The following is a 25970-nucleotide window of genomic DNA, read 5'->3' as shown; positions in this document are numbered from 1 at the left end:
GGCACAGTTTGAAAACTTTGCAGTTGAAGCAAATCATACCGGATAACAAGTGAACTGGGACCTTTTCCAAGTGGTCCTGGGCACGATACACTTAACTGTTCCTGGGCACGGTTTGTAGCACCCACACTACACACATGAACTGGACCAAGGGGGTTACTATGCCTGGATCAGTTAAAACTGGCATTGTGAGTGCACCCATAAATATCAGTTTTCAGTGGGGTGACCCTTTCCATTTAATTATTTTTGTTTTTGTTACTAACATTCAAAATACAAAACAAAAATCGTATCTATTCCTTATGGCACAGGTATCCAATCAGGCAATCGTGCTCTACATAGTTGGTAGATCTAAAGGAGACCGTACAGTCAGATTGTAACATGTATGGCCAGCTTTGGTGTGCCAGCTCCCAAGAGGGCTTCCCTCCCATCTCCGCTATAGCTCAAACCACCTAAAATAGGAAAATCAGCACCAATTTGTCTCTTGTGTGTGTGTCACTATTGAAGACATATTGTAAATTGTTACTTTCCTTCTTTAACCAGTTAAAGTGTTTCATACCCTCATCGTGGTATGTTACTCTCATTGTGTGTGAGGCTTTAAAGAATATATATATATATATATATATATATATATATATATATATATATATATATATATGTGTGTGTGTATTTTATATTCCCGATATGTGCCTGCTGTACCATATACTTGTATGAAAAAGTATCCTGTTCTCTTTGTATTGCTTACTTCGTGTAAAAACCCTGGTGTTCCTGCCAGTCCCTCTGCTTTCCTATTAGAAACTGACCACACTAAGCATAAGAGCAAAGCATGGTCAGTTCTCTAGCTATGCTGGGAACTCAGCCTGCTCTCCTCCAATGATCCAATGATCAGACCTGTCCTGACACCCCCCCCCCCATTCATAGCCTTTCACTGGGAAGATCAGTGTGCTGCTTTTTCTCTTCCCCCAGCTCTTATACAGCAGAGAACAGAGCATGTGTGATCACTTATAAGGCCTGGCTCACACCTATGCATTTTTCAGTGCTTTTTCAGTTTTGCAGAAACACACTACAGTCCATGTAACATGGTTTCCTATGGGTCATGTTGCATTTTATGGAAAGGACCAGGGACTTTTTTCAGGTTTTTGGTTCCATAGACTTCAATGGATGAAAAATGTGTATTGAAAAATGCAAACTGCACCTGGAATATGTAAACAGAAATCTGCGTAGGTGTGAACCAGGCCTAAACCTTTTTTGTAATACATCTATACACAAATGTTTTGCATTTTGATTCAATTTCCACAACAGCCTTTTTCAACCAGGGTGCCTTCTGGGTTCTTCAGGGATGCCTTGGCAAAATGCCTAAAATTTGCAGCCTGCCTTTTTTTTGATACACAAAGCCACATATTTTCTTGGTGCAGCATTACAGCCTTGGGCATTTTTACTGACATCATTGGTTGAAAAGGAGTACATTGAACACCGGTACACCATCCTTGTTTGACCCCCCCCCCCCCCCCCCCCCATGCTCCTCTACGTCAGCACTGGGGTCATGTTAGCTGTGTGGGGCAGAGAAATGAGGAAAAAGAAAAGTTGGAATACTAGTTAGTAACAGTGTGCAAAAGTGTATTTGCTTTCAAAGAATAAATCACTTGTAATGTTGTCTTATGTGTATGGATGCTGTTGCAATAGGTAAAAATATTAGTTTTGTTTTTTGTTTTTTTGTTTTTATTTTAGAATGGGCTGCCTCGAGACTGTGCAGAATTTTAAAGGGTGCCTTGACTGGAAAGAGGTTGAGAAACCCTGTTTTACAAGATGATAGTTTACAATCACTTTAGGGACATGGGGCATACCTTGTGGCCTCCTCCGTGTAGCCGCCGATATCTGTCCTGCAGTCAGTTTGATAGGTAAGCTCCTGCTGTAGTCATAGCTGCTCTCAGCAGCTAATTCAGCTATGATTGGCAGAAACAGCTGTTCTCTGCCAATGTCTGTTCAATAAACAAGCACGGCAGCTTTTCAGGCTGCATTGACCGGTTCAATAGAAACCGTCCGGCATTCGGACTTACTGCAGCCGATCCGACAGAAGCCGGCCATTCGTGTGGAAGGGACATGACTAAAAAAGGTCTGCTGATCGGCTCCCAATCAGTGTTCTCAGCCAATGACTGAGAGCGCTGACCAGAGTGCTCTGGCAGTGGGGCGTCCCCCTGTCAGAACACAATAGAACAGCAGGGGAGATCGCTGTACTAACATCAGATAGTTAGTCCAGTGGCTGCAACCTAAGCAGTCAGGCTTTTTTTCATTCAGCTCGCTGGGTTGAACGAAAAAAAAAAAAAAAAACTAGTAGTGTGTGCTACGCTTTATACAGATGGGTTAATTTACTAAAGGAGTAAATAATGTTCACTTTGCAAAGTGAATTTTCATTTAATTAATTTGATTAATTTTGCAAAGAATATCCAATCCATGTAGGGAAAATGAAAAAAAAAAAAAAGGATTTTTGCTTGTCCATGATTGGCTAAATGAAGTCAGCACATCTTTATTTCATCCATTCAGCTACATGACAATTCACACTTTTTGCAAAATGAATATGCTGTACACTTTTAGTAAATCAATCTCACTGCACCAATTTGCAGCTGTCGTAGAAACCGACATAGGCGTGCGCAGGGGGGGTGCCAGGTGTGCCTGTGCACACCCTAATCACCCCGTGCGGAGCAAATTCCCCCTGCTGATATTTCACAAAAGCCCCCCAATGGGGTTCCTAAAAAATATTGTAAAAAATAATTTAAAAAACTACTGACACTGTTCACTGCCCTACTGACAAGCCCACTGCCCTACTAACTCCGTCCATGTTTTAATACATTTGGGGTGCACACTCTCAAGCAATAGGCTGCGCACACCTATGGAAACTGATAATAATGAATATGAGTTATTAACCACTTGCCGACCGCTGCACGCCAATATACATCAACACAACGGCGGTGGGCAAATGGGCGTACCTGTTTGTGCCCTTTAATTGGCGGGGCTAGTGGGCACGTGCACGCCGCGTACAGCGTGACCGTGCCCGCGGACTCAATGTCTGCTGGTGTCCTGCGATCGTGTCACGGAACCGCAGAATGGGGAGATGCCTATGTAAACAAGGCATTTCCCCGTTCTGCCTAGTGACATGACAGGGATCTACTGCTCCCTGTCATCGGGAGCAGTGATCGCTGTCATGTCAGTGGTAACTCATCCCCCCCACAGTTAGAATCACTCCCTACGACACAGTTAACCCCTTGATCACCCTCTAGTGTTTAACCCTTTACCTACCAGTGTCATTTACACAGTAATCAGTGCATTTTTATAGCACTGATTGCTGTATATATTTTTGGGGGATATTTATTATAGCAAAAAGTAAAAAATATTGCTTTTCATCCAAATTGACTCTCATTTTTTTTGTTTATAGCCCAAAAAATAAAAACCGCAGAGGCGATCAAATACCACCAAAAGAAAGCTCTATTTTGAGAAAAAAAGGTGTGGTGTAACATCGCACAGCCGCGCAATTGTCAGTTAAAGCGACGCAGTGCCGAATCGCAAAAAGTGCTCTGGTCAGGCAGGGGGTAAAATCTTCCGGGACTGAAGCGGTTAAAGAAAGAATTAATTGGAAAATACATTTACTTAAAACCTAAGAAAAAAAAAAGTGTATCGCTTTAGGGTTTCTTCAGCAACTACTGTGTGGGAAAAAAAACAGATCTAGCGCTCATTAACCCTTTGTCTCCTTTGCTTTTTTTTTGCAAATGTAGTTTTTCCTTTTTATTGTTCATACTGATTTTTTTTGTGTTTTCCTTCATTTTGTTCTATTTTTTTTTTTTTTTTTTTGTGAAGTGTAATTGTTAAACAAAATGCATGCACAAAATTTGATTTGCATTTTGCATACACATTTCATTTGAAAAGATTGTCATGCTTCATTCTATGGACTTTATTTTGGCGTCAAAATAAATGGTACAGTGTTAACATAAAAGTTTTTCATATGTTCACTGGTCAAAACGCACTTCTTTTGGCCGGCCTTTAAAATACACAGAAAATGTATTAAAAATCTTTGAAAACAATACCACCAAAAGAAATAGCTTTCAGTCTCTAAAACATTTTAGGGCTGACTTCTGTATCATAATGGAATAAAAAAAATGTATTGCTGAATAAATAGGCCTATGGATGGATTGTGAAAATTAGTCCGGGGACAAACTGGTTCAAAAAATCTGAAATTGCAAGAGCTGCGTCTCTCATGTTAGAATATATATAAAAAATATAATATATTATAATGTAGAATATATTAATATATAAATGTATATATTAATATATACTATAATTAACAAAAATATATATATATATACATATATACCGGTATATAAAATGTATACACACACTACATGCAAACGGTGGATATAGGTTCACCCAAATGTACACATACACACATTCCTATTCATGCAATCAGTATCAATATCAATGAACTCAATGTCGCCTTAAACATTTTTTGCATGACAACAGAGAACAGCATCAGGTTGCATCTTGTATGGTTTGCCATGACCAATGTCTAGATCTTTCCATGCAGATATATGTATTATTCCATACTTACAGATCACACAGAGGAGTCAGGAGGATGCAGAGTGGGTATTGCAGTGGAGTTCATATTCCTCTTTATATACAGCTCCAGAAACACACCCGCTCACACGCTCACACACACATTGGCTGATGTCTCTCGCTTAGTTTCATTTCTCTCTCCTGTTCCAGGAAAATGAAACTCAGCGCAGAGGAGATGAGGGGCCCCCCAACTTCCTCTGAGGACAATACGGTGCCCATGGCTGCACCCCGGTTGGCCCTTACCTTAACTGTTAACCCTTCTTGCCCCCACCTTGGACAATATTCTTCTCAACTGTCAAGATCTGCTGTTTTCAGCGACAGTCCTGGGTTTTAAGCTGCATTTACACCTATGCAAGGCGTTGCGTTTTATTTCACGCTATATTTTATGCGTTTGTCACGCGACAGCATAGTGAATGGGCTGACTTATGCTCCACAAACGCGCCAAAGTAGCTCCTGCACCTTTTTTTTTTTTTTCAGGCAATAATGACCCGTACACACGATCAGAATATCGTACGACAGATCGTACGACTTTTTTCGCTTAATAATCGCAAGTAGAAATTGCATAGGTTAAAGTCACGAAAATTCTCGTACGACAGGAAAAAAAAAAAAATCGGAAGTGATGTCATGTGTTGTAATGTATTTGTATTGCATTGTATTTTCGGACGACAACTGTACTGATTAAACGAAAATCGTACGATCTGGTATCGTACGGGGAAGATTTTCGTGCTTGTCCGATCGAATAATATCGGATGAATTGTCGTGATCGGCTCTCGAAAGCCCTGTACTAACGATCCGATTATCGTACGATCGCGTCGAAAGCGGTATTTTTCGTTCCGATTTTCGGATCGTGTGTAAGGCTTCGTTTTGAATCGCAGGCAGATTTGCCACTATTCTGCCCGCGATTTCAAAGCGCCGAGGTGTGAATGAGAAATTGCAGAATGCACATTTGAGGTGCCATTTAGCCTAGGTTCAGACTAGTGCAATGCGGTGAATTAGCGTAATTCCAGCGCCGGTTCCTGCAACGCTTCTCTCCCGCAGGCAGTTCACACTACCTTCTGCGAACCGCTGCAGGTGTCAATACATTATTAATGACAGCCACAGAACGGTTCACAGATCACAGTGCAAACTGTGGATTTGTACAGGAATTGGATCGCATAGGTGAGAACACCCATATGATCCTATTTCAGTGCAGGGAAAAACAAGTCCCTGCACCTTTTTCTGTGCGAATCCGATGCGAGTTCAGCCATACAACTGTATGGTTGAACTTGCATTGCTCAGACATTTGCACCGCACCCTGCAGTGTGGGTGCGAATCACATGCGATGTCTGAAATCGCACTAGTCTGTACCTAAGCTCAAATGGCACCTAAAATCGCAGTACGGTTCTGGCACGAATAGTGCTGTAATGGTGGCAACCAGCATCGTGTGAAGCTTGTCACCCCAAAAAAGTTCAGGGTCTACTTTTGAGCAACATGCTTCACACGATGTGGGTTTCTGTAATTGCAGCACAAAAATCGCGGCAGAACCGCACTGCAATTTTAGGTGCCATTTAAATGAATGGCATATCAAATGTGCATTCTGCGATTTGTCATTCACACCTCTGTGCTTTGCAATCGAGGGCAGAATCCCATAATTCAAAAAGCAGAGGTGTGAATTCAGTCTAAGCCTCCTGCGTTTTTGCAAGGCACGTTTTGGTGTATTTTTGCGCCTTTTGTCGCGCAACTGCTACCTGCATTTGGGATGCAAAAATAATAGCACAGCAAGCACGAGGAATGTGGGCAGAAATGCTTGGTTCTGCCCACGTTCCTGGAACGCAAAGGTGTGAATGCAACCTTAAAGAGGAAGTGAACCCTGATGAGTTTTACTTCCTCTTTTTCCCCCTGCAAAGTAAAAGCATAATGGGCTAGTATGCATTGCATACTAGCCCATTATGTGCCACTTACCTGCAAACGAAGCCCGCTGGTGGTTGCATCCATCTTCACCCCTCTTCCTTCCGGGCCATGGACTCCAGCTCTGTGACTGGCCGGAGTCGCATAACGTCACGGCATGAGCCCTTTCTTCAGTGCGCATTCGCCGATGATGTCTACACAAGCGTATATGGTAAATGTCTCCTAAACCTTGCAGATTTAGGAGATATTTCCAGTACCTACAAGTCAGCCTTATTATATGTAAATAGGTTACCATGCACACCTTTGCGTCCATTTCAACTGAGCATCTTTGGGTGATTTTTTAAAATGTTTGTTCAGGCGTATTGTGCGCATTTTAGGCTTAGGCATTTTTGTTTTTTTAGCCAATGGAAAGGTAGTGACTAGTCAATAAAATGTGCAAAAAGTGCGCATTTTGTGCTTGTTTTTAGACATTCGCTTTGAAGTCCGTTGGGGCCAGAACATGTGACTCTGCCACAAAAGAAGCTCACATGCTTTTTCAAGTGACACTATGCTCAGATGAATGAACACTGTTGAATTTAATAGAAATCCTGGTGTCGAGGATTGAAATGCTTCTAGTCAAGCTTCAAATGTGAACAGGACCAATGTGCACACATTGATGCCAGCTTGATGTGCATTGTATTTCGGCAACTCATTCAGTTTGAGCCATGGTTCACACTGACAGCAGGAATGAAATCGTGCGGCTTCAGCTGAACTCGCACATTTTCATTCCCGCATGTCAGTCCCGACTTCGGGGGGGCGATTTCAGAGACATCTGTGTGGGTTGCTGCACAGATGTCAATGGAAATCGCACCCCGAAATCGCCAAAAGTAGTACAGAAACGACTTTTGGGAATCGGTGCGGCGCTGCAGATGGGGCGTCGCATAGATTCGGACGGTGCCATTGCCAGCAATTGCCGCCGATTTGGCATGCGATTTGACATGTCAAATCGCATGCCAAGTCGCATCCATGTGAACCAGGGCATAATCAACGCACAAAATAACGCACCTGAGTTTTTTTTTTTGGCAATGCAGCACACCACACCACAGACAGCAATTAACCATTTGCATCGTGTTGTGCTTTATTTTACCGTATTTGTGTATTGGGGTACCATTATGAATAAATGGAGTTACTGCAAGTTACAGTAATTCCAAACGAGAAGATATGAATCCAAAAGGTATGTCACTTTAAAAGCTCCTGGTTATCAAATCTGCTGCGTCGCGAAGTCAATATCCTTTATTTCCACCATGTAAGCACATACTGTACATCAGTTATAGAGGAACTCCAGACAAACAGACCTTATCACTTGTTTGTACAGTTATGTAATCATTTCAATTATTGATATTTCAAAATTTATATGAAACTGTCTAAAATCTTTCAGAGTGAAGTGTAGTTCTAACACTGGTATTTGTAGTTCACCGACACTAGCTGCCTGGAGTAACTCTGATTCAGTGTCTGCAGCTCTCACTAATGGCTGATTTCCCAGTTTTAATATTTACCGAAAAGATTTAAAATAAAGATCACTTTTGTCATTTATAAGGCCTCATGCACACAGAAGTATATAGGCATTAACCTCTCGCCGACCATATACTGTAAATAGCGGTAAGCTGCACTGGATCATGTACCTAGTATGTGATCCAGCACTTCCAGGTCTGGGGCACGCGCGCTGCCAGCTGCCTCTTCCCGCTGTGATTAGACACAGTGGTAGCTGATTGGTGGGTACGGCGGACTCGATGCTTCGGTACAGAGGCAGAACGGTTGTCTGCCTATGTAAACAAGGCAGATCGCCAGTCTGTCAGTACAGAAGACATGGATCCTGTGTCTTTGCTAAGCAGGGGCACTGATCTGTGCCTTCTCTTAGTACAAGCACCCCCTCCACAGTAGTAAAGCACTGGTTGGGCACACATTTACCCTTTGATTGCCCCTGATGTTAACCCCTTCCCAGCCAGTGTCATTAGTACAGTAACAGTGCATATTTTCAGTACTGATCACTGTACTAGTGTCACTGGTTCCCAAAAAGTGTCACTAATGCCGCATACACACGACCGGACTGAGTCCGGCGGACAATTCGACCGTGTGTGGGCTTCATCGGACCTGCAGCGGACTTTTTCTGTCGAAAATCTGACGAACTTTAGATTTGGAACATGTTTCGAATCTTTACGTCGGAACTCCGCCGGACCCAGTTCCTATCGAAAAGTCCGCTCGTCTGTATGCTGGTCCGACAGACGAAAACCGACGCTAGGGCAGCTATTGGCTACTGGCTATGAACTTCCTCATTTTAGTCCGGTCGTACGTCATCACGTACGAATCCGTCGGACTTTGGTGTGATCGTGTGTAGGCAGGTCCGTTCGTTGGGAAAGTCCGTTGGAAGTCCGCCGAAAGTCCGTTGGATAGTCCGTCGGACCAGTCCGGTCAAAAAGTCCGATCGTGTGTACGCGGCATTAGTGTCAGATTTGTCTGCCGCAATATCGCAGTCCCGCGATAAGTCACTGATCGCCGCTATTTCTGGTAAAAAAAAATAAATAGATAAAAATATCTCATAGTTTATAGACACTATAACTTTTGCGTAAACGAATGAATATACACTTATTTGGATTTTTTTACCACAAATATGTAGCAGAATACATGCTGGCCTAAATTGATAAAGAAATTTGATTTTTTTCAGTTTTTTTATTTGACATGTTTTTATAGCAGAAAGTAAAAAAAATTGTTTTTTTTTTCAAAATGGTCGGTGTTTTTTTGTTTATAGCACAAAAAAGAAAAACCGCAGAGGTGATCAAATACCACCAAAAGAAAGCTCTATTTGTGAGACAAAAAAGAAGGACATAAATTTGGTTTAGGTACAGCGTTGCACGATCGTGCAATTGTCAGGTAAAGTAACGCAGTGTCGTATCGCAGAAAATGGCCTGGTGAGGAAGGGGGGTAAATCTTCCAGAGGTCAAGTGGTTAATATGCCTAGCGTTAAAAAACTCTGAAAATTCATGCAGAATAAATCATTCAATAAATATTGTGATCAAATAAAGTCCTCCAAATACTACAGGAAAATATTTTCACCAAAATGAATTTCAAATGAAATACATTCAAATGTAGCAATCCAATGGTGCAATGACAAAAAAATTCCCATCACCAATATGATTCTTTCAAGTGTAGAAAAATCTTTAATCCAAGGTGATCACCATCACTAATAGAGGAAAATGCACTCACCAGACGTGCATGCCTATCTCACCTATCTCATCTTAAACATCCAAATTTATTTGACACAAGTAATCAAGGTACTCACAAAAGCTGTTTAAGCATAAACGTATGTTTGCAAAGATATACAGAAAAGCTGCCAGCCACTCCAATCCTTCCCAGCTCACAGAAAGAGCAAAAACGACAGGACACAGTTCCTACTCACTCCCAGTGTCAGCTCCACCCCTACGTGTTTTGTCTGTGTCTCCATCGAGGGGGATATGATTGTCAGAAACCATGAATCAGACCGAGACAGAAGTATAGTTAAATCACACTTGTTTAATAATAATAAAAAAAGGTAAACAGAGTAAATGCAGTCAAAACGTTGCCAGAGTTCAGGAACCGAAACAGATAGTCAGACAAGCCAAAATGTCAGGGAGCCAGAGATGAGCGTTGTAGAACAGCAAGCAGGATCTGGAGCCAGAAGGAATGTCAGCCAAGCAAGTATTTAACAGGAACACAGGAGAACGTCTCTAGAGATGTGACCAAGGTGAAGGCAGAGATCACCTGGGCTGGATGGCTTAAGTTGGCAGAGCTGACGAGCAGGATATCATCAACAGGTTAGTTACTGTGGAGAGATAGGAGCTGGGAATTAGCTGATAGCTGAGCGGCCAGCTCAGAGAAGGAAGGGCTGAGCCCAGCCCTGACAGCGATGAAGTCAGACTCAGAACAGACGAAACATGTAGGGGTGGAGCCTGACACTGAGTGAGTTTAGGGGGTTTATATTTATTTATAGCTGCTGGTTATTGGTAGAAGAATAAGTTATTTGTTTTACAGTTTTGCAATATAATTTTCTCATAATTTATTATACCCATCAGCGCGGAAGCATTTATACAGTTAAAAACTCTGTGTTTTCCTGCATCTGGGCAGACCACAGGTTCAGCATGCAGTCTGTCATAGAAGAGAATGGCTGTATGCCCCTGTACTCATGTAAACACCAATGCTTCATTACATTGGCATTCACCTGCACATACGTGTATGGGAAATTTTTGGTGCCTGAAACACTTCTGTACAACACTTCTGAAAAGCATGCCATACGCACATGCGTGCTTAAATGCTGATGCAATGAGTTGTACACACGGGGATGTGCATCCATTCACTTCTACAACAGGCTGTACACTCCACTTTTGGCTTCCCAGCCCCCAAGGAAAACGCAGTTTGTTTTTTTTACTTTAGATATATTTAAATGCCCATATATATCTGTGTAAATTTACCCTACAGCCCTGGTGCCCATCCTGCAGCCCTTTTGTATATGATGTGCATCCCTTGGACCTCAATTTGTAGTGGGGACATTGATTACGGTAATAGCATTGATCTCATTCTCTAGTAGTCTCATATAAAATGTTCCCAGTTTCATATTATCTTCTGCGGCATATCCCCAGCGAAAAAATGTGACATGTCTGCACTCTCTGACCCTCATTTCCTTCTATTAGGTCTGCAGTTTCTGACATTCAAGCTTTACACATATTGAACATTGTATGATACAAATAATGATTCAGCACAACTAAAACAGTATCTATTAAATAAATTCCCAAATGATGAAACAAAAAAAAAGTCCATAAATATGTATATGTGGCCAACTACCAGTAAATTCCAGATATCACAGTCTTCACTTCAACGTGTTACCCACATGTCACATGCATAACACCCTGTGACCCATTTGCGCTCTTCCTAGATTGGACCTTAATCAGTCATCAAGGCACTTTTGCCTTTCTAGGCTTATACTCCAGCTGGCTTTAGATTTAATAAAATTTGTTTTAAAACATATGGAGACCACCCTTGCTTTTATTCCTTCTGCTTGGGTACATGTCACACAGAGAAGGAGGAGGTCGAACAGAAAGCTCCAGTCCATGTGTCGGTGCCTATGATTGTTACTTGGAGCCAGGACCCTAATGGAGTATAGCCCTAGAGGGGCAAAAGTGCGTTTGACCTTCATTATTGATTAAGGTCCAATCTAGGAGGTGAGCACATATGGTTCACAGGGTGTTATGCATGGGACACGTGGGTGATACGTTAAAGTGAAGAGCGTGATATCTGAAATTTACTGGTGGTTGGCCACATATACATATTTATGGATTTTTTTTATTTCATCATTTGGGACCTATTTATTTAGGAGACACTGGAATCAATTCACTAAAGGTTACCACATGTGATATGAAAGTCATGTGACCCTTTTTTTTGGAAATATTGCATGAGATAATAAAAGAGTCAATTCATCAAAGTAAAATATCGAATAGACTCAGCTATCTTTGATCTAGTAAGTTCACCCGCTTTATCTTATCATACCATCTTGCTGCAATACATATTTAATCACTGAAATTGGGTGTATCTGTTTTCTTTTTAGTCCATAGTTTCTAAATGCATCGTTCATCTTATCGTGGCTATATATGATATTGTATCCCAAACTAAGGTACCTATTCGTTGTTCGTCCTTGACCTTTATATCCACAAGTGCTCAACACATGATTTTATTTTAAACAGTTTTGTTTGTGTATCAGTTGTGTTTTTAATGGCATTGTATCTCATTTCAGATAGAAAAACATATTCTCTTATCTGTTTCGTCTTTGAACCTTGGCCGTGTCCTGAAGAAGCCTAACGGCGAAATGCGTAGCCATACAAGGGCTCACTGCACAAAAACATAGATGCATATATCTTACATTTTTATCCATTTTTGATTATTCTATGTAAATGTTAATCCCAATAAATTTGATTGTCTATAGTATGTCTTCTCTCCATTGTTTCTTAGCCTAAAAAGTCTGCCCTTTTGGTAATACTTGGTACTACCCCATTCCTGTTTCCTCAAAACTTACGGACGTGGCTGTTTGGTGTGCACTCTTCCTCTTTAGTTGCTAAAATATCGACTGTGAGGTAAATACTGCACATTTGTTAAAAATGTGAGATAAATACTGCAAAAAAAAAAAAAAAAAAAAAGATAAATCATTAAAGTCAATTCACTAAAGAACACACACGTTCGTTATTTATCACCAGGCAGTAGGCAGTCAGTATTTTTGTATAACTAATAAAGATGCGCAATCCAAAAAAATCAAACGAGGAGGCACATACAAATACCAGTCGGCATTTTTGCAAAGTACAAAACAACAATTAGGGGAACTCTGCCCGGTCAATAAATTAAAAGTATACAATGTATCGGTGTGGAAATGTCTTGCCTTGAGCTTAGTAATTAAAATGAAATTGGGGTCAATTAACTAAATTTGGAGTTAAAATAACTCATGCGGTATTTATCTCAAGAATAGTCAATTCGCTAAAAAACAAGGGTTATTTACTAAATGCAATGCGGTAACTATTTATGTTTAGCAATATTGAGCGCTTATATTTTGCAATATGTTTGGCGTTGTTATTTCGCAAATTTTTTTTTTTTTCTTTTGCAGGCTAAAGGCCCGTACACACGATACGAAAATCAGAAGTAAAATGTCGTTCCAACGAACGATCTCCCGAATTTCAGATCGTTAGTTTGGTGCTTTCAACAGCCGATTCCAGTTTTTTGTCCAACAAAAGCTGGATGTGCAGACTATAACATTTTTGTCATACGTGAACTCAACGTCCGATTTTCGTTTAATCAGTACGGTTTTCGTACAAAAAAAAAAAATTCGCAAGAGCAAGACTACGCATGCTCAGAAACGAATGTATACATACAAGACTAGTCAACACTTGCCGTCACTTCTGACGTTGTATTCTGTCGGACGAGAATTTTCGTATGGTGAGTAAACACTTCACTTTCGACATGAGACTAGCATGCAACAAAATTTTCGTCTGAAAATCCTATCGTGTGTACGAGGCTTAACGCTGCACCAGAAGGCACACAGCAGTATTGTGAAACTATGAAAACTATGGTGCTTTCATTCACAAAACGATCTCCCTCTGATTAAATGTTACAAGTTATTTTTATTCCTGAGCTCAGATTAGAATTAGAGCATTTCATTTTCACACTGATACTGACACTGTATACTTTTCACTTCCTAGCCAGTGCAGAGTTCCAATAATTGTTATTTTGTACAATTCTAAACTACGGCCAGCAAAGACCAGGTGATAAATAACGAATGTGTGTTTTTTAGTAAATTTGACTTTAATGATTTATCTCATGTCTTTTTGCGGTATTTTTCTCACTTTTTTAACAAATATGCGGTATTTACCTCACATTCGATATTTTACTTTGATGAATTGACTCTTTTATTATCTAATAATATATTACGGATAAATGACCTTCATATGGCATGCGGTAACCTTTAGTGAATTGACCCCATTGTAACATTTCACCAAGGGAAGATCGTTCTGTGAAGGAAAGCACACTGGAATATTTTTGTTGTTTAATTTAACACATTAGTGAACTGATTACTTTTGAGATAAGCATTTTATTTAATTAATGGGGTATTTTATTATCTCTTAGGCCAGCCATACACAGTGGCTGCGATTCAAACCATTAATGGGCAGGCTGAATGTACCAAGTTGATCGATCGATGAACTTGGGTACAACCAGCCTGCTGGATTCTCTTGTCGCTAGCAGTTGCTATAGCCACTAGCGATAATCACCGTCTTCTCCCAGTGGGCACGGCTTCCCCGCTCGCTCCAGTCTCCCCAGCGAGCAGGAAAGAAATTAATTCCGGGTATGGCCGGCCTTAGTGAATTGCCCCTTACTGTAATTGCGCTGCATCATTATTTGTATCATATTTTGGAGGGATGAAATGAAAACGTTTCTGAGCGGCACAGATTTGTGAGCACACTGATGTGTTTGTGATTTATGTACATCAGGTTTATATGACGCAGATAGTTTATAGTATTTTGCATTACTAGTGATTCTGTTGATTGTCTTTCACTTTTTCTGTACTGAATTATGGGCCGCATTTGAGGCCCCCTTTAACTCATATGTTGACAACTACTGCCCTAGAGCAACCCCATCTCTCCTGTACATATTTACATTAATTTTATATGATACCATATTAGGCTACATGCACACGTGCGGTTTGGTCCTTGTGCATCAAATAACAGCATTTTTGGCCACCTGAGAGGCAAAGGCAGGACTGGGACAAGGAGTGGGCAGGAGGGGACGGCTGCCCTGGGCACTGTGGTATCGTGAGAGGTTGGGGGGTGCCACAAGGAGATTGGAGGAAGGAAATTTGTGTTGGGAGAGGGAATTTGGGGGGCAGCAGGGGGTATGAATTGTTCTAGGGGGAGATTTTGGGAGGTGCTAGGAGTTGTGATTTGGGGGAACTGTGTTGGGAGGGGGGATGGAGCAGAGGATTTTTGCTAGAAGGGGGGATTTGGAGGGTTTGTGCTAGAAGAGGTGATATGGTGGGGAGCATTTATGCTAGGAGGGGAATATTTTTTTTGGGGGGGATTTGTGCTAGTAGGAATAATTGGGGGGTATTTCTGGTAGGAGGGGAAATTTGGGGGAGGTGGGTTGTGCTAGGTGGGTGGATAGAGGAAATTTTGCTGGGAGGGGGAATTTGGAGTGGGGGGGGGGATGTGTACTGGGAGGGGAAACTTGAGTAGAGAATTTGTGCTAGGAGTGACTTTTTGGGGGGGTCAATTTGTGATTTGTGCGTGGGGGGGTTGCGGAGAGAGAGGTTTTGAGCTGGGAGGGGGGACGGGGGGGCTTTGGGCAAAGAATTGTGCTGGGAGTAGGGAAGATTTCAGCTAGGGTTGCCACCTGTCCGGTTTTGATCTGGACAGTCCGGGTTTTGACACATGTGCCCGGGCTTCAACCCGCCAGAAACCCGGGCACATTCACGTTCAACCATCCTGTGACCAATGGCCCCGGCCGCAACATCTAGAGCAGCGCATCCCAATTTCCGAGCCCGCCATCAATGTTACACACATGCCTGAGCCTGTGCGCTCCGAGCCCAGCTCAGCAATGGGCAGCAGGCGCCCTGTGATTGGCTGAATAGGTCACGTGCAGGCGGCAGACACGAGGGTCTGTGATTGGCCCGGTGGAGCTTGTCACATGTAGAGGTGGGACTGGACTGTGGGTGATCGCGGCCGCCCGGAGTCCCGCCTCCCTGCCTGGCATGCGCTGTGTGTCTCCTCACTGAGGTTTATTTCTCATCTGCCCTCTCACCCCCCTCTGTCAGCCACCTCCTCTATGTAAGCCACCCCCCCTCCTCTGTCAGCTACCTCTCCCTCTGTCAGCAACCCCCCCTCCTCTGTCAGCTACCCCCAAACAGCACACACCCTTATTCCCCCGCTCCTATGGGGCTAATGTCCTGCATTCAGGTCACACTGCACTGTCTGTCTGTGCGCTCTCTCTCTCCCACCTAGCCGCCGTCGCCGATGCCGCCAGAGATGGTATACGGAGGGCCACTGGACTGGTGTCCTAGCAACCAGGGATGCTTTTGCAGGAGAAAGCATGGTAATACAGACTCCGCCCCCTAACAGGTTCACACACACACACATCTTTGCAGCGGCTCCTGAAAGGTAAAGGGTTTTTGTCTCGCTGTAATGGAGGTCTCTATTGGGGGGGGGGGGGGCACAGGCACTGTGTGATATTTAATCTGTTATTTTCTTCTCTACTTGTGGGGTGCCTGTGGATTGATTTGATTTTTTTGGGCTTTTTTTTGTAATTAAAAGGTGCTTGAAAGGGTTGTAGAATACACAGTGCCACTTTGTGAATGGTTATGGGGTTGGGTTCAGTAGAGCCGATTCAGGTTTTTGGATGGAGTTACACTGCTCTACTGACACAGTCCACTGCTCTACTGACACCGTCCACTGCCCTACTGACACCGCCCACTGCCCTACTGACACCGTCCACTGCTCTACTGACACCGTCCACTGCTCTACTGACACCGTCCACTGCCCTACTGACACTGTCCACTGCTCTACTGACACCGCCCACTGCCCTACTGACACCGTCCACTGCCCTACTGACACCGTCCTCTGCCCTACTGACACCATCCACTGCCCTATTGACACTGCCGTCCACTGCTCTACTGACACCGTCCACTGCCCTACTGACACCGTCCACTGCTCTACTGACACCGTCCACTGCCCTACTGACACCGTCCTCTGCCCTACTGACACCATCCACTGCCCTATTGACACTGCCGTCCACTGCTCTACTGACACCGTCCACTGCCCTACTGACACCGTCCACTGCTCTACTGACACCATCCACTGCCGTCCACTGCTCTACTGACACCGTCCACTGCCCTACTGACACCGTCCACTGCCCTACTGACACCGTCCACTGCTCTACTGACACCATCCACTGCCCTACTGACACCGTCCACTGCTCTACTGACACCGTCCACTGCTCTACTGACACCGTCCACTGCTCTACTGACACCGTCCACTGCTCTATTGACACCATCCACTGCCCTACTGACACCGTCCACTGCTCTACTGACACCGTCCACTGCTCTACTGACACCGTCCTCTGCCCTACAGACACCGTCCTCTGCCCTACAGACACCGTCCACTGCCCTACTGACACTGCCGTCCACTGCTCTACTGACACCGTCCACTGCTCTACTGACACCGTCCACTGCTCTACTGACACCATCCTTGAAGAAAAGGTGGCAACCCTAGTTTCAGCAGGGGGTGGATTTGTTCTGGGAGGAGCAGGAAGTAGGGCAGGAGTCTACAAACTTTTCAAAGGGCCAGTTTACTGTCCTTTAGACTTTAAGGGGGCTGGATTGTGGCCAGTAGGGGTAGTAAATGCCTCGGGGGCCAGCATCAGTGAGAATAAACACTGTAGTGGTCAGTAGGAGGGGGAGGTTCTGTCCTTGGACCTCTACTATTCTCGATATACACATCCTCCCTAGGTCAGCCTCCTATGGCTTCCACTACCATTTATATGCTGATGACACCCAAATCTATCTCCCTGCCCCTCAGCTCACCCCATCAATCTCCTCACGCATCACTGATTTACTAACAGACATATCAGCCTGGATGTCAAACCACTTCCTCAAACTGAATCTAAAACCGAGCTCTTAGTATTTCCTCCCCCATGTGGCCCTTCCCCTGACTTCTCTGTCAAGATCAATGTCACATATACCAGTCCGTCCCCACATGCTGGGGTGCTAGGGGTAACCTTAGGCTCTGAACTGTCCTTTCAGGCTTACATACAATCCCTGTCCAAATCATGCCGCCTTAGCCTCCGCAACATTTCCAGAATACGTCCCTTTTTAACCAATGACACCACCAAGCTTCTAATTCACTCCCTGGTTATCTCTTGCCTCGACTACTGCAACTTCCTCCTCATTGGATTACCTTTACATAGACTATCCCCCCTCCTCAGTCTATAAAGAATGCCGCTGCAAGACTCATCCACCTTACCAACCATTTGGTGTCCTCCACCCCTCTCTGCCAATCCCTCCACTGGCTTCCACAAACCCAACGAATAAAATTCAAAGTACTATCAATAATTTACAAAGCCATCCATAACTCTGCCTCCAGCTACATCACTAACCTAGTCCCAAAGTACCAACCAAGCCGCTCTTTTCGGTCCTCCCAAGACCTCCTGCTCTCTAGCTCCCTTGTCACCTCCTCCCATGCTCGCCTCCAGGATTTCTCCAGAGCTTCTCCCATCCTCTGGAACTCCTTACCCCAATCTGTCTGACTGTCCCCTAATCTATCCATCTTTTTTTTTATCACATAAAGTTTTTATTGTTACATAAACAAAGAAAAAGAGTACAAAGAAAAAGAGTACAATTTTTTAAAGATGAACCAGCAACGATCTGTACATTGATTGCATGGATAAGGCACCAACCTACATAGAAACCATACATATATGGTTCAGTGTAACTACCCGTGCTCACAGTTCTCAGAAAACATTCAGAATGGGGTCAAGCCACTACTAACCCCAGGCACTAACCCCGCTCATACCACCACTCATGAGGTCCACCACTTGCCGCTGAGGCTTCGCGTCTTTTGCATCTGTACCTATTGTATTGTAACTTCCCTGTCATCTGAGCAGTTTAAAGCAGCAGTCTGTCCAACACCAGGTCTATAGGTGATATACCAGGGGTATCTAGCCAGGGTGACCATAGTTTGTCAAATTTTTGTGAGCGCCTCCTATGTTGGTATATATATTTCTCCAGCTGGAGTGTGTCCCCCATCTGTATTAACCATTCCTTCAACGCCGGAGGGTCAGCTGCCTTCCAGTGCTTAAGGATTAATTTCTGGGCCTGAAACAAGGCTCTAGCAATGGCCTGCTTCTGATCATCACCTGTGAGGATGTCATCCACAATCCCCAGCAGACAGGGCTTCGGGTCCATCGGCACCGTGACCTGAAAGGCACTATTTATCGTGGACACGACCCCTGTCCAGAACCGATGCAGTTTGGGGCAACGCCATAGCAGATGTATGAGGTCCCCATGGTTTCTCACACATCTAGGACAGTTTGAGTCTGCTCTTACCCCCATTCTGAATAGCCTGGCCGGTGTATAGTGCACTCTAAGGACAATGTATAGTTGGGACAGTCGTTGGGCCACGTTGAGTGAGCAAAGCTGTACCGCCAGTAGCGCCTCTTCCAACTGTTCTTCCTCGAAGGTGCCCACGTCTTTTTTCCACCTATTCGCCACCCCCTGAGGGAAGCTCTCTAAATGAGTATGAAGGATCATGGAGTATCATCTAGATATAAAGCCTCTGAACAAAGACACCTCCTCCATGTAATGGAAAACCGGCGTCGGAGAAAGGACCCAAGGAGCCCCGCTTGACTGCGCCGCCACTGCATGTCTCAGTTGCATATAGTAAAAGAGCATTGAATGGGGGAGGCAAAACTGTTCTCTCAATGCAGAGAAAGGACGCAATTTCCCGTCAGCAAAAATGTGCTTCAGGAGCGTGACCGCCCCCCGCCCCCCAGTAGCTGCAGCTCATCGTAATGTCCATTGGTCCATATCGGACTGTAGCTGGTAAACCCATACACATTCTGTAACTGTCTGAGCTTATTCCACACTTTTTGCATGAGTACATATGTTAGGAATCTTTTGTTGGATTTTGCGTACGTCAAGGCCTCCAGCCCCTCAGCCACATCTGTTGTGCTGGTAGTATGGCGCATAAGGGCCCTAATGGGGTCAAAACCTGCACACCCCTCTGCCGTCTCTTGTTCAGTCACCATAGTCCGGGCAATATGCTGTAGCTGTGCGGCCAAGTAGTAAATCCAAGGGTTAGGGAGCGCAAGGCCTCCCCTCTCCTTGGACCTCTGTAATTGTTCGAGTTTGATCCGTGGGGGCTTGTCAAGCCATGTAAAGGCTCTAAAAATAGTGGTAATTATGTGAAACACCTTGAGGGGGATCACCATAGGGGTATTGTGTAACATGTACAAAAGCTGGGGCATAAATACCATCTTAATAAGGTTAACCCTCCCTGCCAATGACATTTTAAGACGTGACCAAATTTTTGCTCTATCTCTAATCCTGTTAATTAAGGGGGATACATTAAGCGAGACAAAGTCCCTGGGCTCTGGAGTGACCTGTACTCCCAAATACCTGAAGCTGCGTGCGACCTGTACCCCCTGAACTGCCTGTATTCCACTATCTGGATCTGCATCCAGTAGCATGAGAGAGGACTTGGACCAGTTAATCACAAGCCCTGAATAAACACCGAAACGTCTAATCAATGACATAGCCTCGCTAAGGGATTTTTCTGTGTCTCCGAGGAACAACATAGTGTCGTCTGCGTACAACATAAGTTTCTCATGGATCTCTGCGTGTTGGAAGCCCCTGATATGTGTGTTAGCCCTGATCTGGGCTGCCATGGGCTCGATGGCAATGGCGAAGAGGAGGGGGGACAGTGGACAGCCTTGCCGGGTGCCTCTGTGTAATTGAAATGGTAATGATATATGTCCCGCCTCCGTTATCACCGCCTGCGGAGAACAGTAGAGCAACTGAACCCACGAGAGGAAACTTTCGCCAAAGCCAAACTTACCCATGACCACCCAGAGGTACTGCCACTCTATGCTGTCGAATGCTTTATGTGCATCCAGCGACAGCAGTGCCCTGTCTCCCTCCCTGTCCGTCCCCGTCTGAAGGTTTAGGAAAAGTCGGCGGAGGTTAATTGCAGTGGACTTTTGGGGCATAAAACCCGACTGATCTGAGTGTATAATACCCAAGATGACTCCATTCAGCAGTATCACCAGGACCTTAGCCAGGATTTTTATGTTGCTTTGTAATAAGGATATTGGTCTGTATGACCCTGGGTCTAGAGGGTCTTTTCCTAGTTTGAGAATTAGGACGATATTGGCCCTAGTCATGGATGTAGGTAGGCATTGGGTCTCTCTGGCCGCATTCAGTACCCTGAGTAAGTGGGGCAGAATGTTACTTCCATACTGTTTGAAGAGTTCTAAAGGGAGACCGTCGTCTCTTGGGGCCTTAAAATTACGGAAGAGGCTAAGCGCCTCCTGTAGCTCCTCTATCCTAATTGGGCCATCTAGCTGCGATCTTTGTATGTCTGTCAGGCAGGGTATCTCTATGTCTTGTAGATAGTCCTGAAGGTCTGTTGGTGTGTAGTCCACCCGGGATCTATACAGATCCGAGTAGAACCCCACCAATGTCTGCATAATAAGGTCAGGGGTATTTACCAGTTTCCCCCCCTTCTGGGCGTAGGGCACCAACGGACAGAGAAGTCTGTGAGGTTCTTACAATTTTTGCAAGTAGCCTGCCCATCTGTTCCCCCTCCTCATAAAAGGCCAATCTGTTGAAAAACCTTTTCCGATCCGCTACAGATCCAGTAACTTTTTCAACCGCTTCCTGGGCAGCTAACCAGGCCTCTCTGGAGGCATCCGATGGATCAGCTATATATTCCGTCTCTAATCGACTGACCAGCCAGGCAGCCTGCTCCTGTTGGGTACTTGTTTTGGATTTCACCCCATTTACCTCTTGAATAAGGAGGCCTCTAAGGAATGCTTTAAATGTATCGCATGTTAAATTTAGATCAGGGTGTTCCTTGTGCCGCTGCCAGAACTCAGATATCTCCTCGGATATCTGCTCTGGGGCGGGGAACAGGTTGAGCCAGAAGGCGTTCAGTTTCCACGGAGCTCTGGGCAGATCCGTGGTCGGTCTAGCCAGCATGGATATCACCAAAGGCGAGTGGTCCAACATGCCCCTTACCAGGTATTGAATGTCCCGCAGAAGGCGTGCCGTCTGGGGGGTGCATAGGCACAGGTCTATCCTAGACAGAGAAAGGTGCATTTTGGAAAAGCAGGAAAACTGTTTTAGCTGTGGGTTGCGGTCCCGCCATGGTTCAATCCATCCGACTTCCTCCGCGAATTTCCACAGTGCTGTTCGAGCAATTGTGCGGCCATTCGCCGGAGGCGGATGCCTGTCCAAGGCTGGGTCCATATAGCAATTCAAATCTCCCAACACAATGAAAGGAACTTCCGGGCTGCCCAGCTGGTACGACAACACTGTTCTCAACACTTCTAAGCCAAACGGCGGTGGCACATATAGGGCCGCAATTATGCATTTTAACTGGTAAATCCTGCACAACAAAATCACATACCGTCCCTCAGCATCTATCAATTTATCCATTACTTGAAAGTCCACTATTCAGTGTACCAGGACACTCACACCCCTGGAATATGAGGTGTGTGTGGAGTGGTACGCCCATCCCTCCCACGAGTAGTTCACACAGGGTAATGAGTCTGGTACAAGATGTGTCTCTTGAAGGGCATATATGCCAGGTGAAAGCTGGGTGACGGGGAGTATAGTAGCTCCAGGGGAATAGGGTACAACTGGGGGTCTAGCCGGTCCAACTGGTGACCTGCTCGTCCAACAGTGGCCGAGCTGGTATAGAACTTTCTGTATGTAGTCTCAAAATGTTAGTTATAAATCTCACTTGCTCTCATTGCTTTTAATGTAAGTTAAGGTTGTGGCTTCCCAGCCGAACATGTTGGTGCATTTCAAACTTTGGTTTGGTGTAATAGAGCATCAGTCTCCTTCCGCTGCGCCCCTCCCCGCCTGGTGAAAGACATGTTCGTTGGCATCTAACCAGGTGGAGGCTTCTTCAGCCGTTTCAAAAAAGTGGGACTGTCCCCCCGCGGTTATCCGCAACTTTGCTGGGAATAGCATGGCATAAGTAGCATGGAGACGTTGGAGCCTTTTCTTTACGTCTGTAAATCTGGATCTGCGTTTTTGTATATCTGCCGAGTAATCAGGATAAAAAAAAATGCGGGTGCCATTACATTACGCCGTTCACGGGCCTGGCGTAGCACTATTTCCTTGTCTTTGTAGTTGAGAAGTCTGGCTAGTAAAGTGCGGGGCGGGTGTCCCGGCAGAAGGGGCCGGGATGGGACTCTGTGTGCCCGCTCCACTGATTATAGTGGTGTATTCACCTCTTTTCCAAAGACCTCTATCAGCCATCTTTCCACAAATTCCGTGGGGTCCCTACCCTCCGTCTTCTCGGGGAGCCCCACTATGCGTATGTTCCTACGCAAACGATTCTCAATGTCGTCCAACTTAAGTTCGTTCGCCCTTGCAATCCTGGCAGTAATTTGCGTGTCTCTGAGCAGTGGGGTTAGCTTATCCTCAATATCACTGATGCGTCCCTCTGCAGCTGTGGTGTGTTCCCTGATTTTTTGCAGGTCATGTCTAATGAAGCTCAGCTCTTCCTTAAGACCCCCAAATTGCTCCTGGAGAGCGTGCACTGATGCTGTGCATCTATATACTGCTTTAAATATTGCAGCTAGGGTAGGCTGCTCTCCCTCGTCCCCCTCCTCCTCATCCGTGTCAGGGGATGGCTGCTCAGTGTCCTGTGAGAGGCCTTGTGCAGACCAACCATCCTCAGGCTGTGGCTGAAAGATGGCCGGGGTGACTGGCATATCCTCTTCCTCTCCCTGCTCCACAGCGCCTGCCAGTTTTAGCATAATACAGCATATCCTTGGGGGGATTCTTCACAGTGCCCTTAGGTGTTTTGGGGGTCTTATCCGTATCTTCGGATCTGTCCGTGCCTCATGATCACTGGGAGAGGGGAGCCGCAGCGCCATGTTGGATGTCTGCCGGGCCACGGATTCTTGCTGTTTGGTCATCGTGTCTCCCTCTGTGTCCGGTTTCGATACCGGGGGGGGGGGGGGGGGTCCGCGGAAGGTATTCAGGGAAAATGTGGCTATTACAGGCGTTTTTGTTGGCTGGGAAGAGGATCAGTACAGGATCTGAAGAGGGAGTTCAGCGAGACACGTCCACTCATATCCCGCTCCTGGCCACGCCCCCCAATCTATCCATCTTTAGACGATCCCTGAAAACGCTTCTCTTTAAAGAAACCTATCCTGCTTCTAACTAATGCACTGTTTTACTTACTCCATCAGCTCATTCCCCACAGCTATTACCTTTTGTATCAATTGACCCTTCCTTTTTAGATTGTAAGCTCTAATGAGCAGGGCCCTCTGATTCCTCTTGTACCAAATTGTAATGTAACTGTAATGTCTGCCTTTATTTTGTTAAGCACTGCGCAAACTGTTGGCGCTATATAAAACTTGTATAATAATAATAATAATCATTGGTATTAGTGGGAGGAATAGTACCACATCGTTGGTATCAGTGAAAAAAATAGTGCCCCATTGTTGGTGTTGGTGGGAGGAATAGTGCCTCAAATCATTGGGAGGAATAGTGCCCCAAGGGCCGGGAAAAAGCTAGCAAAGGGCCGCGTCCGGCCCTTGGGTCGCAGTTTGGAGATCCCTGCTTTAGGGGATAAACATGCAGATTAATGCTCAATTTAAAAAAAAAAATTGGAGGGGAGACTTTTGCTGACATATAATGCTTATACATCTTGGGGGGGGTTAGTGTGGCATGTTTGCCCTGGGCTGTAGACGACCTTGTCCCGGCACTGGGCACAGGTGCAACATCCAGCCCATTGCAGCAGCCTGTCAAAATCTATGCGTTTAGGGATGTATTCCTGGAATGTAGAATTCCTGATAGGTGGAGAGTGACTGAAAAAAATGTAAATAAATAGGATCCGTATTTGGACACGGCAAACCATTTTTTAACCTCCAGAAAAGGTCTGCTGGGACATATAGTTCTCCTGTGACTACACAGCTGCAGGGCGCCAACTCCTGAGCAGTGCCAAGCAGATACAACTGTGTTAATCATGAAAGCATAATAAAACAGTGGTAGCACCTTCTCCGGAACCCTAGCTGTGGGGGCCCTCTGACCACGATTTCAGTACTTTTGTTGCCTCCACCCTCCTTGCAAAAATAATTACTGGTTGGTCTCATCCGTTAGAATAGGCTTTGTGCGACGAGTGACGTTCTTATTTAAGGCAGTATCTGGGTTTGCAAAAGAATTTGGTGCACACAAAGTGGATTTATTTCCTTTGTGGCTAATGAGGAATATATTTATTTTTGCCCGGAGTTCGGCTTAAATGTATGTATATCCAAAGCCATCCCTTCCTATATTAGTGACTACGATCACCAAGACAAATATCTCCCCAGGTTATGAATCTCTCCAGTGGCGACAAAGACAGCAATAAAACTTGACCGGGGCTCTGACACTTCCACATTCTATCCATAACTAAAAAAAATAAGGTTTTGGTTTAGACAAACGTATAGAAAAATAAAAAAAGGGGAAAAGGTTGCTCATAACCTAGATGCATGCAGTCCTGTGGCGGAGATGTAATATAGGACATGTATGGCCTTGGACTGGTAAACATAGTGTAACAGATTTGTGCAGGAATTGAAAGCTGCCAGGGCCTCTTAGAACACCGAGGGATTCAGTTACACAGCAGGCAGGGTCGGTCTGTCAGGAGATGGAGCTCTGCCACAGAATAGTCGTACTTTCTAGTTTCATTTCCTCCACTGGAAACAAGAGCTCTCGTTTTTTGTATTCCCATCGCTTACAGAGAAGTGAAAAAACTGGATAGAACAGATGTTTCTACAATGATACTACTGACTGCAATGGTTTCTAGGAGTTGTGTAGGTGGAGTGAATGCTAGGACTTCTAGTTCACCAAAAGATGCAGGAAAACCATAAATTCTCAGTGAATTCAGCCTATACTGAAAAGGTAAAGCAGCTGTAAACCCAATCAGGAAAATCTCATACAAGGTGTAACGCATTAATGTCTTTTACAAAAGTACTTTTTAATTTTTTTTCTAAATCTGCAGCCTTTTTAAATTAATGCTTGGTACTTCTGCCATGAAGGTCCCTGTTTAGGTACTTCCTGTTATAGGGTGACAACACTCTCCCTGTCCTCCTGCTTGCGTTGTCACCTTGTCACACAGGTGTCCAGTAGTGGCTGTTTAAAGCGGTAGTAAACCTCTGGAACACCAAAAAAAAACCCC

The 25970-nt window shown here is 44.7% G+C and overlaps 1 protein-coding gene across 3 annotated transcripts in view; it reads right to left on the bottom strand.

Moving 5' to 3' along the window:
- USP18 (ubiquitin specific peptidase 18) overlaps positions 1 to 25970 on the bottom strand; it is a 127867-nt gene that overhangs the window by 48969 nt on the left and 52928 nt on the right. Inside the window, exon 1 of one of the 3 annotated variants that reach the window (XM_073621527.1) lies at positions 4592 to 4735. The exons of 1 other annotated variant lie outside the window; for it this stretch is intronic. The gene's annotated coding sequence lies outside the window, so the exon portion shown is untranslated. Of the gene's footprint in view, positions 1 to 4591; positions 4736 to 25970 lie in introns of those variants that run through there. One more of the 3 variants, XM_073621528.1, reaches the window with a different exon arrangement.

Source organism: Aquarana catesbeiana, linkage group LG03 (assembly GCF_042186555.1).
Source record: "Aquarana catesbeiana isolate 2022-GZ linkage group LG03, ASM4218655v1, whole genome shotgun sequence".
Classification (NCBI taxonomy): Eukaryota; Metazoa; Chordata; class Amphibia; order Anura; family Ranidae; genus Aquarana; species Aquarana catesbeiana.
Note: the sequence above shows the minus strand (reverse complement) of the source record. Positions and strands in the feature narration are given on the sequence as shown.